This window comes from Leopardus geoffroyi, chromosome C1 (genome assembly GCF_018350155.1).
Source record: "Leopardus geoffroyi isolate Oge1 chromosome C1, O.geoffroyi_Oge1_pat1.0, whole genome shotgun sequence".
Classification (NCBI taxonomy): Eukaryota; Metazoa; Chordata; class Mammalia; order Carnivora; family Felidae; genus Leopardus; species Leopardus geoffroyi.
The window spans coordinates 48288895-48300754 of record NC_059328.1 but is presented as its reverse complement, the minus strand read 5'-3'; the positions used below and the strand labels follow the sequence as shown (position 1 = coordinate 48300754).

The following is an 11860-nucleotide window of genomic DNA, read 5'->3' as shown; positions in this document are numbered from 1 at the left end:
GTCATCATGTTTTGGATGTTTCTTTCATGAAGCACATAGCAGGATGTTATCAAAATTCAATGTGATAATTTCTAGCTTTTAATAGGTAAATTTAATTCATTTATAATTAACTTAATTACTACTTTTTGAATATATCACTACCTTTTTAAGTATTTTCTTTTCTCCTTATTTATAAACAGCATTTGGTAGTTCTTCAAGCAAGTATCTATAGGTAATAAATGCTCTACCTTCGTGGATCTGAATGTGTCTTTATCTCTCTTACTGTTTGTTATAGACTGCATTGTGTCTCCACCCTACCTTATAATTCAAATGTTGAATCTCTAGACCCCCTACATCAGAATGTTTGGAGGTAGGGCTTTTAAAGGGGTGATTAAGTTAAAATGAGGCCATTAGGGTGGGCTCTCATCTAATCTGACTGGCGTCCCTATAAGAAGAAGAAATTCGGACACACAAAAACCCAGGAGTGCATGTGCACTGAGGAAAGACCATGTAGGGACACAGTGGGAAGGCAGACATCAGCAAGCCAAGGAGAGAGGTCTCAGGAGAAATCAACCCTGGATCTTGGACTTCTATCTTTCAGAACTGTGAGAAAATAAATATCTATTGTTTAAGTCACCCAGTTTGTGGCATGTTATTATGGCATCCTTGGCAAACAATATACCTCTGAATAATAGGAATATATGACGGAGAAGTCAAGATCAAATGTTTTCCCCATCAGCACGTTGTACGTACCTATTGCATTCTGGCTAAGATCACTGCTATGAGTTACCTGCCAACCACCTCACTGTTGTTCTGTGGTAGATAATCTGTCCTTTCTCTCTAGTAGCTTTGAAGATTTGCTTGGAATCCATAACATTCTGCACTTTTTATCTAAGTACAGTTTGTTCTATTTTTATTTATCTTTTGGCCCCCCTGGTAGTTTCAGTCTCAGCCCAATGGTCTGTCTTCCATGCTGAAAAATCCTCACCCGTTATCTTTTCAAGTACTGCCTCTCCACTCTTGTCTAGAAGAGAATCAATAGCAGATAGCTTGGCCTGAGTCCTAGTTGCACAGCTGTTCTGCTCCCTCCTGGAGCTTTATACAAACCACAGCCCTGGGCAACAGATGGTATGACTTTAAGCCTCCCTTCATGGATTGGAGAGTCCTACCCGGACTCTCAGTTTTAGTTCATGAGATTCACTCTGGTTCCCTGCCACATTTGTTTCTCCTTGCTCCAGAAATTCAGCTGCGTGCTATCTTGGCTGACTAGGTGAAAAGCCCAGGGGGCCATACCTTTAGACCCCGATAAGTGCTATGTTTTGGTTCTATTTCTGGGTGTGACCACAGAGATGCTTATCTTTCTTTCTTTTTTTAAAAGTATTTTTCAAATTTTTATTTGAAAATCATTATTCACAGAAGAGTTTCAGAGATAGTATGAGAAGTTGCCATATACTTTCCACCCGGCTTTTCCCCCTAATAGAAGCCTGTTACATAACACAATTAAGTTTTTAAGATTCTTCTTTTTGTAGTTTATCTCTGAGTTCTTGGTTTTTGGCCCTCAAAAACAGTGGAAGCATGAACTCATCAAGACATACTGACCAGAACTTCTGGGCCAGGAATCTTCCTGTTGACTAACCATATAATCATTCATCCATTCATTCAACAAATATTTATGCACTCATTATGTTCCAAGAGCTTTCCTAAGCACAAGGGATATAACAGTGATCAAAACAGGCAAAAATCCCTGCCCTTGTGTTGCTAAGATGTAAGTGTTGGAGATAGAAGATAAAGAACGTAAAAATGGTAAAATATGCAGTGTATCATATAGTGATAAGTACTGAGGAGAAAAATAAAGCATGGGATAGGATGCAAAGTGTTTTGGGGCGGGAGGGGGGAGGTGTTTGTAGTACTAAATATGGAGGTTGGAGAAAGCTTTACTAAGAAGGACAACTGAGTGAAGACCCAAAGATGTGTGATCATGAGTCATACAGATATCTGAGATGGGGGGTGCAGGGGAAATTGCCCTCAAAATAACCTTGAAAACTAGGCATTATAGCCACAAGAAAACCGAGGTTCAGAGGAATCAAGAAACTTGCCTCTGTGTGCAGCCTCTGATTTGGACCCAGGTCTTCCTGACCCAAAGCCTTGTGTTCTTATGTGGGTGGCTAAGCATAGATTTACAAGGAGACACATACCCCCTCAAAGGGTGCATTCTGGTCCTTTTACTCACACAACTTAGTGCTAAGCCATGGTGTTCTCATAAACCTTTCAAGAAAACCCTAGAAATCTATTTACAAAGTACTTGAGGTTTTTCAACAAGATGTTTTCATTGAACTAGCTGAGCTTCATAAAATATGACTTTGACCTTTCCAGCCAGTGGTCTGGGAGCTTGAGTGGTCATGGCCAGCCTGGAAGGTGGCCAGTGCCTCTGTGCAGGGTAGCTCGTTTGTCAGCTCCCACACTAATAGAGAAGCTAGTAATCCTTCCCGAGAGTGTTTGTTCTTATTTTGCTACCTTTGGCCACTCATATAGTCTACTTCCATCAAAATATATCATGGAAAATGACTCCTTTTGAACAATCCCTACTGATTCTTACAAAGCAGAGAGATAGCCGGTTTGTATTGTAAAGGCTTTGGATTACAGGGATTTTCAAGGACAACACATATAATTTGTTCTTTAAAAAGAATGCAATAATAACAAACTGGGCCCCAGGGGAGGTCTCCTCAAGTCATTTTAGTGTTTGTAAGACTCTCCTAGGGTGTTAAAATGCAGATTCCTGAGCCTGACCTTCAGGAATTGGATTCAGGGTTTGGATGATGATAAGGAGTCTGCCCATTCAACTGTTCCTCCTTCCACAAGTGACATTCTTTGGTCCGGGAGGTCAAATGCCAATTCCTGCTGAGGTAAATAACGGTCTCTCCAGAATCAGCCTCGAACTACTCCAGCTGTTCTACTACTCCTTCCCCTTGCTCCTTGCTCCTGACCCTCATCATCTCATGGACACACACATTCTTATTTCCTTGGATTTCCCCACCAGTATAGTTTTGTTCCACGGAGTCCCTTGCCTGAAAAGCTTTTTCTCTCATCCCTGAATATCAAAGTCCTGCTCCTTGTTCAAGAACCTTCTCAGGGCTCTTCACTCCGTAAGTCTTCCTAAATATTCCGGTTAAAATGAATTCCTCCCTTTTCTGTGTTTCCATAGTTTGAAAGAAAAAGAAAGAGAAAAAGAGAAGGAGAAGGAGAGGGAGGGGAGAGGAAAGGAGAGAAGGGTGAGAGAGAAGGGGAGAGAGAGAAGGAAAAGGAAGAATTTTCCTGTGATGGATCTTAACATGGCTTGCCCTCAATAGATCTTTTCATCCCTCTGAGGCCCTGCACTGTTTTCTTGCACAAGATGTTCACTTGTTGACTCAAAAGAACAGCTGAGTATTAGTAGCAATTAGCCCGTTAATGATTAGTGTGAAAGAAATGAAGTTCTACCTAAGTGCTAGAAATCACTGGTCTCCTTAAATGGCCCTGCAAAAGTCTTGCTTATATACTTGTATACTTGGCTAAGAAACTCTTCGTTTTTGTTTTTAGCTTTGTGTTTTTTTTTTTTTTTTTCCTTTTGACATTTCAACTTTCACCCTAAGCTATGGGTCAAACCTCATTGTAGTTTTAAAAAGGCACTGGCAGGTGTGGTCTGCACTCGTGTTGAGACTGTTTAGCGTACCAGCATTGAGACTAATAAGCATGGATTCTGGAGTTAGCACTGTCACCTTCAGAAAAGAGCTGTGCTCAGTGGACCCTTTTGCAGCCTCTGTACCTAAATGGTCAGATACCATCACAGGCACGAGCTATTCAGACCAAGCTGTCCTATGGTTGTTCGTGTCTATGACGGTATGTGATCCTTTCTCATGAACTTTGTCAAAATGATCACTTTTTTCTGCTCCTGGCTCCTTCCTTTTCCAAATGAGTGGTGGCTTCTCCTACCTCTGTGGAGAATAGCTCCTGAAAAAAATGAAGCTGGACATAGGTCCTCAGAGAAAGCACAATAATGGCATTTTATGTTTCAAATGTTTTATTTTTTAACTTTTGAAATAATTTCAGACTTACAGAAAAGTGTTAAAAATAGGACAAAGAATGTCTACCTTTTATCTAAATTCCCCGAATGTTAATGTTTTTGCCCCTAAAACCATCATGCTATTCTCAAAATTATGAAGGGAACATTGATACACTATCAGTATCTGGTGTAAATTTCTCTAATGCAAATTTGTCCTAACTATAGATTTCTCCAGCCAACCCACATATGTCTTTTTTTTCTGGCCCAGCATCCAAACCAGCATTACAGGTTGTGTTTTATTGTTATGTCTCCTTAGTTTCCTTTGATCTGGGACATGTCCTGAGTAATTCTTTGATTGGATACTTGATACACTTCCTTGATACCTTTAAGGAGAACTGACAAGTTATTCGATAGAATATTCCTCCATTTGGCTGATATTTTCACATGATTACATTCTGGTTATGCATGTTTATCAAGAATACCACAGAAATGATGGTGAGTCTTTCTCAATACATTTCACCAGGAGGCACGTGGTGATCATTTGTCTGTCCCGGTGATGTTAACTGTGATCCCTTGCTCAAATCATCATCAAAACAGAGATACTGTGGAACTATGTAAAAATACTGTTTCTCATCTTTTTTATTTTCTCATAATTTTGCTATCTGTTGAAGAATCTTGCCTGAAACAACTATCACTTTTGCTAGTTGCCAAATGATCATTTTCTATTTTCCTCATTTCTCATACGCTTCTGATTTGGAACTCTATTCTAACAAAGAGATTTCATTCATGCAGGCATTCATTCATTTATTCATATATTCATTCATCTGTTTCAGTATAAACCTATTGGTTCTTATTTTAGTCTTTGGTTACAATCTATTGCATTTACTGTTTTGTGGCTAATATTATCCTAGCCGTGGCTATCAAGAGAACAGTGTTCTCAAGTTGGCTCTTGAATCCTTTTGACATAATCTTACATCTCACATTGTTTTTCCTTCTGAGGGTTGTGTTGGGATTGTGTTGATGCAGATGAAGAAAATAAAGCCTCTCTGATCCACCCCAGTGAATTTAAACAACTCTGGTGGTGATGACCCTGTCCTTCCAATGACCTGTGATTTAGCTGTGCCCACATGCCACTCTATATAACCTACATGTAGGTGTTATCCAGATGGTGTTTGTGTGTACATTTGATTTTTCAATGACTCCTATGTGGTCTGCCATTGCTGCCTTTCCACTGGTAGTTTCTTTGAAACATTTTGTAGGAAACCCAACAACACAATTCCCTACGGCCTCTTGAGCTCTAAACCACGTTCTTTCTGCATCGTTCCTGCACTGGATTCTATTTAATTAACATTTGATTTTGCATTGCAAGACCCAGATATACATTAGGAGGTCACCACCCAGCCATCTATCTTTTAAAGTAACTGGGCTGGTTATTTTTTTTTAAAGTTCCATCAGGTTAAAACAGTTAGCAATTTTTCTCCTTGCAGTGTTCCTTCAGCCTGGACCAGACGGATAATAGATCAGTGTAGGTTCAGATGCATTACAACATTAGTCATCAATTAGGTTTAAACCAGCGCTGTAATATATCATTTATCTTGCCTGCCACGGCTCTTTTGAACATTTAATTTTTTAAGGCCTCTTAGGGTTTTTTTTTTTTTTTCTTCCTAACTGGCCTCCTGCCTCTCTCCTCTGTCTCCGACACAGCCATCTCCTTAAGGAACAATAAAAATTAGATTTGTTTGACCTGCTCTCAGGGTTCATTTCAGCAAGATGGATTTTAATAGCCTTGACTGGTTAGGCAGACAGCTTTTATGTAATATTCCAGACATTTACGCACTGTCTTTAGCTGGGCCCTGAGCAGGTGTGTATGTGAGAGGGAGTGTCTGGGTGCCTCTGAATAGCTCTTTACTATTCCTTTCACATGAAATAATCCTCTGGAAAATTGCTTACCCTAGCTATGATGGGCATCTCATTAAGGGCTCAAGTCATTGGCATGTCTTTCTTCTCCTAATAACGTTTTCCTAATCTCCTGCATTCGGCATTGATTGCATTGTTCATGTTAAAAGGATGCTCTTTGTTCAGTGGGTCTTTCTAAGTTGACTCGAGTTGTAATGAATTGTCTCTCTTTTTTCTAGGTGTGCAATGACACCTTCCCCATGAATATTCTGAGGCTGGGATGGGCATTTTCTCATTGCAAGGTGGGTTGAGGTCATGAGAAGAGCAAGTTTTGAGGCCATGTGAGCCCTTGGATTTGAATTGTGACTCAGCCCTTTATGAGACGAACTGCTTTCTGACTCAACAGGGTAACCCCATCTGCCTAAGTCTCAGTGTCCACCTCACTAGAATAATAATATCTATCTCACAATGTAGTTACCAGTGTAGTTCACCAGTTATCAGTGAGGGCATGGTAATTTGGAGTGCTTGACACAAATGAAGAATTCTCTTTTAAGCATCTCTAAATTTAGCTTTTTCTTTGCAAAGTAGGTATAATAATATTTATTCAATATTTATGCCATGAGTAGTTACTTCACATACACTTGGTATCAGGTACTCTTCTAGACAGGGGAAACAGTGGTGAACAAAACAGATGAAGATTTCAGCCCTCATGGAGGTTAAATTCTTATGGAGGAAACTAATAGCAGACAAGGTAAATAAGCAAAATATGTGGTGTGTTAGAGCTAAGTACTAAGGAGAAAAAGATAAGGCAGGGTTGTTGAAAGATACCATAAAATGTTGTTAGCTAGTGCCTTGCACATAATCAGTAGTCCATTCATGGTAGTTATTCATATCATTCATTCATTCATTCATTCATTCATTATTTCACACATTTATTCAATATTTGTTGAAACCACACTTTAACCTAGGCACAGAAGTTGTAATTTTGGGAGCTTCTGGAACCTTAAGGCAAAAAATTCATTCATTCATTCATTCATTCATTCATGTATCTACTGAGCTCCTACTCTGTACAAGGCACTTTGCTAAGTGCTGGGATCTAGAGATGAATAAAGCAAGTCCTTGTCCTAATGGAATCTCAACTATGACAAAAGCCAAAGAGATAGGAGAAATTTGACTGGGGCCTAGAAGGAGCTAGGATCTGGAAAGGCAGAGGAGAAAACAAGGATGAAAGCGGGTTGAGAGTTCTGGCCTGCTTTGCTCAGTCTTCTGGAACAACAAACTTGTAATTTCCTCATGCTGGTGGTAATGACTTTTGATGACCTAGGCTGCTGGACAACCCCTTCCAGCTCCACAGGACTTCCTTTCAAGCTATCACTGAAGCTCACCAATAAGTGAATGAGAGCAGAGACGAGGCATGTCATGAGACTCAAACCAAACTGCTCTGCTATTGGAGAAGCCCTCCAGCTTTGTTGGGAGAAGAGCTATGAACTGCAGCTTAAACTAGTTTTGTGAGCTAGGAGAATGTCATTGGAGAAAATGAGTAAAATTAGTTGGAATTTTAAACCATATTTTAATATATTAAGATGACCCGGACTTAGTCTTGACCATGATGAGAATTAGTTGTTTGACTGTGGGCTCTAAAAAAAAAAAAAAAAAAAAAAAAAAAAATGCAGGGGTTGGATTAAGTAAAACCCTGGCTCAGAGAAGAATCCTGCAAATTTAGTTAATTTAATCACTTTATGCTCATTCTCATAGTTACTCATCTAACTATCCACTTATTCATTCTTTCATTTATCTGTCCAGGGTTTGGGGCATCATCTTTCTGCCAGGCCCTGTGTTGTGTGCTTCACTACAATAAGACATGGTTCCAGGCTCAAGAAGCTGATGCTCTGGGTTGTATTTTTCAGAGATTATTTAAATTCTCTTTGACTTGGCGAGGCATAATAAAAAGGTAACAATAACAGTCCTCCCTCAACATTACTACACAGAATAATAACCCTGTGAATGAGACAGGACAAACGTTAGTCCCCTTTGTTTCCATTCTTCAGGGAAGGAAGTCAAAGCATTGAGAAATCTAGTGGGCATAGGAGAGGTTCATTGCGTGCCAAGTGCTGGCCTGTGTGCTAGCAATACCATGGTGAACAAGTAGAGGAAGCTACCATCCAGGTTTGCCTGACACTGTGTCTGATTTGAAACAGAAAGACCTGCATCCCAGAAAACCCTGCAGTCCTGGACAAACCAGACTAGATGGTCCCCTAAGATGTCCTATAAGATTACTCCTCTATTACAGAACATTAAGTGTCATGCCAGGCTCATGAAATGAAGTTCAGTATGATTTTATTGATTTGGACATAAACAAATGGAAATCACACTAGAAATATTTCATTTCTTTCCTGAAACGTGTTCAGTTCTCTTCTTCATAACCCCCCAATTTAGATAGCCATCGAATAGATGGGAGCGATTCCCCTTGTGAGAAACCAGGGATGAGGGGAAACATTGATATAATGCTGGAAATGACCAAGCTAGGCCCCTTCTCTTCACTCTCTGAGAGTTAAATAGTAAGTACAAGAGCCATGGGTTCTTTTTTGAAGGATATATTCTTTAGGGTATCTTTGAAGGATAGTTTTACTTGGGACAGGGGTGGGGGTGGAGGAGGATTGGTGGCCTGGAGAAAAACTCCCTGAATGCTATCAACCATGAATAAATCACTTCACATTCCACACAACTCTACTCGTCCTGGATCAAAGAGCTCTCTGCTTCTAGTTACTTTGTAAAAATGGCATTATTCTATAGGTCATTTCATGGAATAAAGAGAATGGTAGACTGGGGATCCGGAAAGGCCCGGTCTTTTATTTTTTATTACAAACATTTTTTTTTTTAACATTTATTCCTTTTTTTGAGAGAGAGACACAGAGAAAGAGTAGAGCAGGGGAGGGGCAGAGAGAGAGAGACACACACACACACACACACAGAATCCGAAGCAGGCTCCAGGCTCTGAGCTGTTGGCACAGAGCCCGATGCGGGGCTCAAACTCACAAACTGTGGGATTATGCACTGAGCTGAAGTCCGAGGCTAAACTGATTGAGCCACCCAGGTGCCCAAGGCCTGGTCTTTTATGCAATTTGAAACCATAGGCTAGTTGATTGCTTTCCTGGGGTCTCAACATTTTCACCCTGAAAAAGGCACAGCCACACCCTACTGGCTGGAAAGGAGGAGAAGATAGAAGTTACCCCACCCCTCGTAAAATGTCCTGAATTCCAGCAAGGGAAGGCTAGGTGACCCTCACTCTGATGAGACTATTGTGGTTTAATCAACAAATAGTGCTGTCCCTGGCACTAAATCATGTATTACCCAGGACGAATTGCTCACTTTTTCTGAATTTCCATTTCCTCATCTAAAAATTGGAGGATTGCAACCTTATGACAAAGTGTTGTAAAGATGAGAGACAATGTCCCCTCATAGCACTAGACTGTGATGAATAGGATGCTTGGAGGCCTTGGATTTAATCCTAAAGATATTTCAACTGTGACTACATGAAACAACTATTTTAATCTATATTATATTCACATGAATGTAAGGTCAAACATTTCTTTTCTGGAGCAAAGTGTATTGAACCAGTTTGTATTTTAATATTTTGTTTGTTTATTTGTTTGTTAATTGAATGAGAGAGAGTATGAGTGGGGAAGAGAAGCAGAGGGAGAGAGAGAGAGAGAGAGAGAGAGAGAGAGAGAATCCCAAGCAGACTCCATGCAGAGCCTGACATGGTGCTCTATCCCATGATCCTGGGATCATGACCTGAGCCAAAATCAAGAGTTGGAATGCTCCCGACTGAGCCACTCACGTACCTGGAGCCATATTTTATTTTTGATTGAATTTTTATGTAACACAGTTCACTATGATTTTCCCATTTTAATTTTATTAGAATCAAATATTTCTTTGTAAATTTTAAAATGAATATTTTAGGGGAGCCTGGGTCGCTCAGTTGGTTGAGCATCGACATCGGCTCTGGTCATGATCTTGCAGTTCGCAGGTTCGAGCCCCACGTTGGGCTCTATGCTGACAGCTCAGAGCCTGGAGCCTGCTTTGGGTTCTGTATCACCCTCTCTCTTTGCTTCTCCCACTCATGCTCTATCTCTCTCTCTCTCTCTCTCTCTCTCAAAAACAAGTAAACATTTAAAAAATTTTAAAAATAAAATGAATGTTTTATTAATCCATCATCATTTTTCCCATGTCAAGTTGAACAGACTAAAGCTTTCTGCCACTGCCAGTTTTCTTTTGTGAGCATTACTTCCACAAAATTCATTTGAAAATTTGTTCTTGTTTAAGAAGAATTGACATTCCTGTTCATTTATTGTGAAAAGCACATCATGCTATGTGTGGTTTTATCCATTATCAACTTTGTTTTGTGCCGAATATGTCTACCAGTAGTGTTCATTAAGAACCAAATAGCCACCGAATGTAAAAAACTGAGAAGATAAATGGTATCTGTGTTTTCTTTTTTAAAGCAAAGAGAAGGAGCATTAGTATGGCAGGAAAGGAGTACGGCATGAGTCAGAGTCAAATCAGTGGAGTCAAACATCTGCTTTGTCTTCCTCACCCGGGACCAAGCTTCCAACATTGGCATTGGCTTGAGTCACACCTGAGCTGGCCTTGTTCTCTGGACATGAAGTATTGGAGTGAAGAGCTGCATTGAAGGGCTTTGTAGCCTTGTCCGTTACCCTTACTCACTTCCCACTCAGTGCCAGCCTCCTCTCCTCCTTGCCAACTTATGCCAGCAAGGTTTGCAACTGAGTTTGCAAAAAACTTCTTTTAGCAAAAACGTTGTTTTGAACACAAATTCGTCATGAGGAGTAAAAGAGATCGTGTTGACAAAGAGCTTCAGCAGAATGCCTGCCACCACGGTCTTTCATACACAGAAGTTTGTTCCTCTATCCTTGTCCTCTGGCTTTCTCCCTTCTCGAGGAGAGAGCCGGCCGGCCCAATGGAAGGGACATGGGCTTCTGAATTCGACTGAGCTAGGTTAACATCTTAGTTCTCTCATTTTTTTTTTTTTTTTTTTAGCTATGTGTTCTTGGATGAGTCGTTTCATTGCCTTGAGCTTCAGTTTCACTGGCAATAAGACAGAAAGAACAACATTACTTCCATCCTTGCATTGTTGCAAAGAAGAAATGACAGTGCGTGTGGAGCATTCATTTCCCCAGACACTGGGAACACCTGCCGAACACAGCCCCTGTCTGCACATTGCTTAAGGAAGGACCCAGACAGCAGCAAACAATGATCAGGTTGATGAATTATTACGAGCACGACAACTGCCATGAAAGAGATGCCGTCAGGGCAAATAACAGGATATCCAAACTCATTGAGGGTTGGTTGGGAGCATCACTGAAACTGTGGTACACATGGTGGTTATGCCACATTTTCAAATAAGTGTGTCTAAGGGAATGTGGGTGTGTGCACGTGTGCCAACAGTGGAATTAGGCAGACGTGGGCTTGAATCCTGGTTCTTCCACTTATTATAAGCGGACCTTGGCACACTACTTAATTTTCTAAAAATGTTTATGTTTATTTATTTACTTTGAGAGAGGAGAGAGAGACAGAGAGAGAGAGAGAGAGAACACAAGTTGCAGAGCGGCAGAGAGAAGCAGAGACAGAATCCCAAGCAGGCTCTGCACCATCAGCATAGAGCCCGATGTGGGGCTCGAACTCAGGAATGGTGAGATCATGACTTGAGCCAAGATCTCAAGAGTCAGACATACAACCAACTCTGCCACCCAGGTGCCCCTTTTTAAAAAAATTTATTTATTTATTTATTTATTTATTTATCTATTTATTTATTTATTTATTTTTGAGAGACAGAGAGAGACAGCGTGTGAGCAGGGGAGGGGCAGAAAGGGAGACAGAATCCAAAGCAGGCTCTGGGCTCTGAGCTGTCAGCACAGGGCCTGA

The 11860-nt window shown here is 40.6% G+C and overlaps 1 long non-coding RNA gene across 1 annotated transcript; it reads left to right on the top strand.

Annotated features, from left to right (window-relative positions):
* The first annotated feature begins 6374 nt into the window (after positions 1–6374).
* Positions 6375–7877, top strand: LOC123599988. Its single transcript, XR_006713404.1, has 2 exons — positions 6375–6665; positions 7718–7877. It is a non-coding gene; the product is annotated as an uncharacterized LOC123599988 (long non-coding RNA).
* Positions 7878–11860: the final 3983 nt, after the last annotated feature.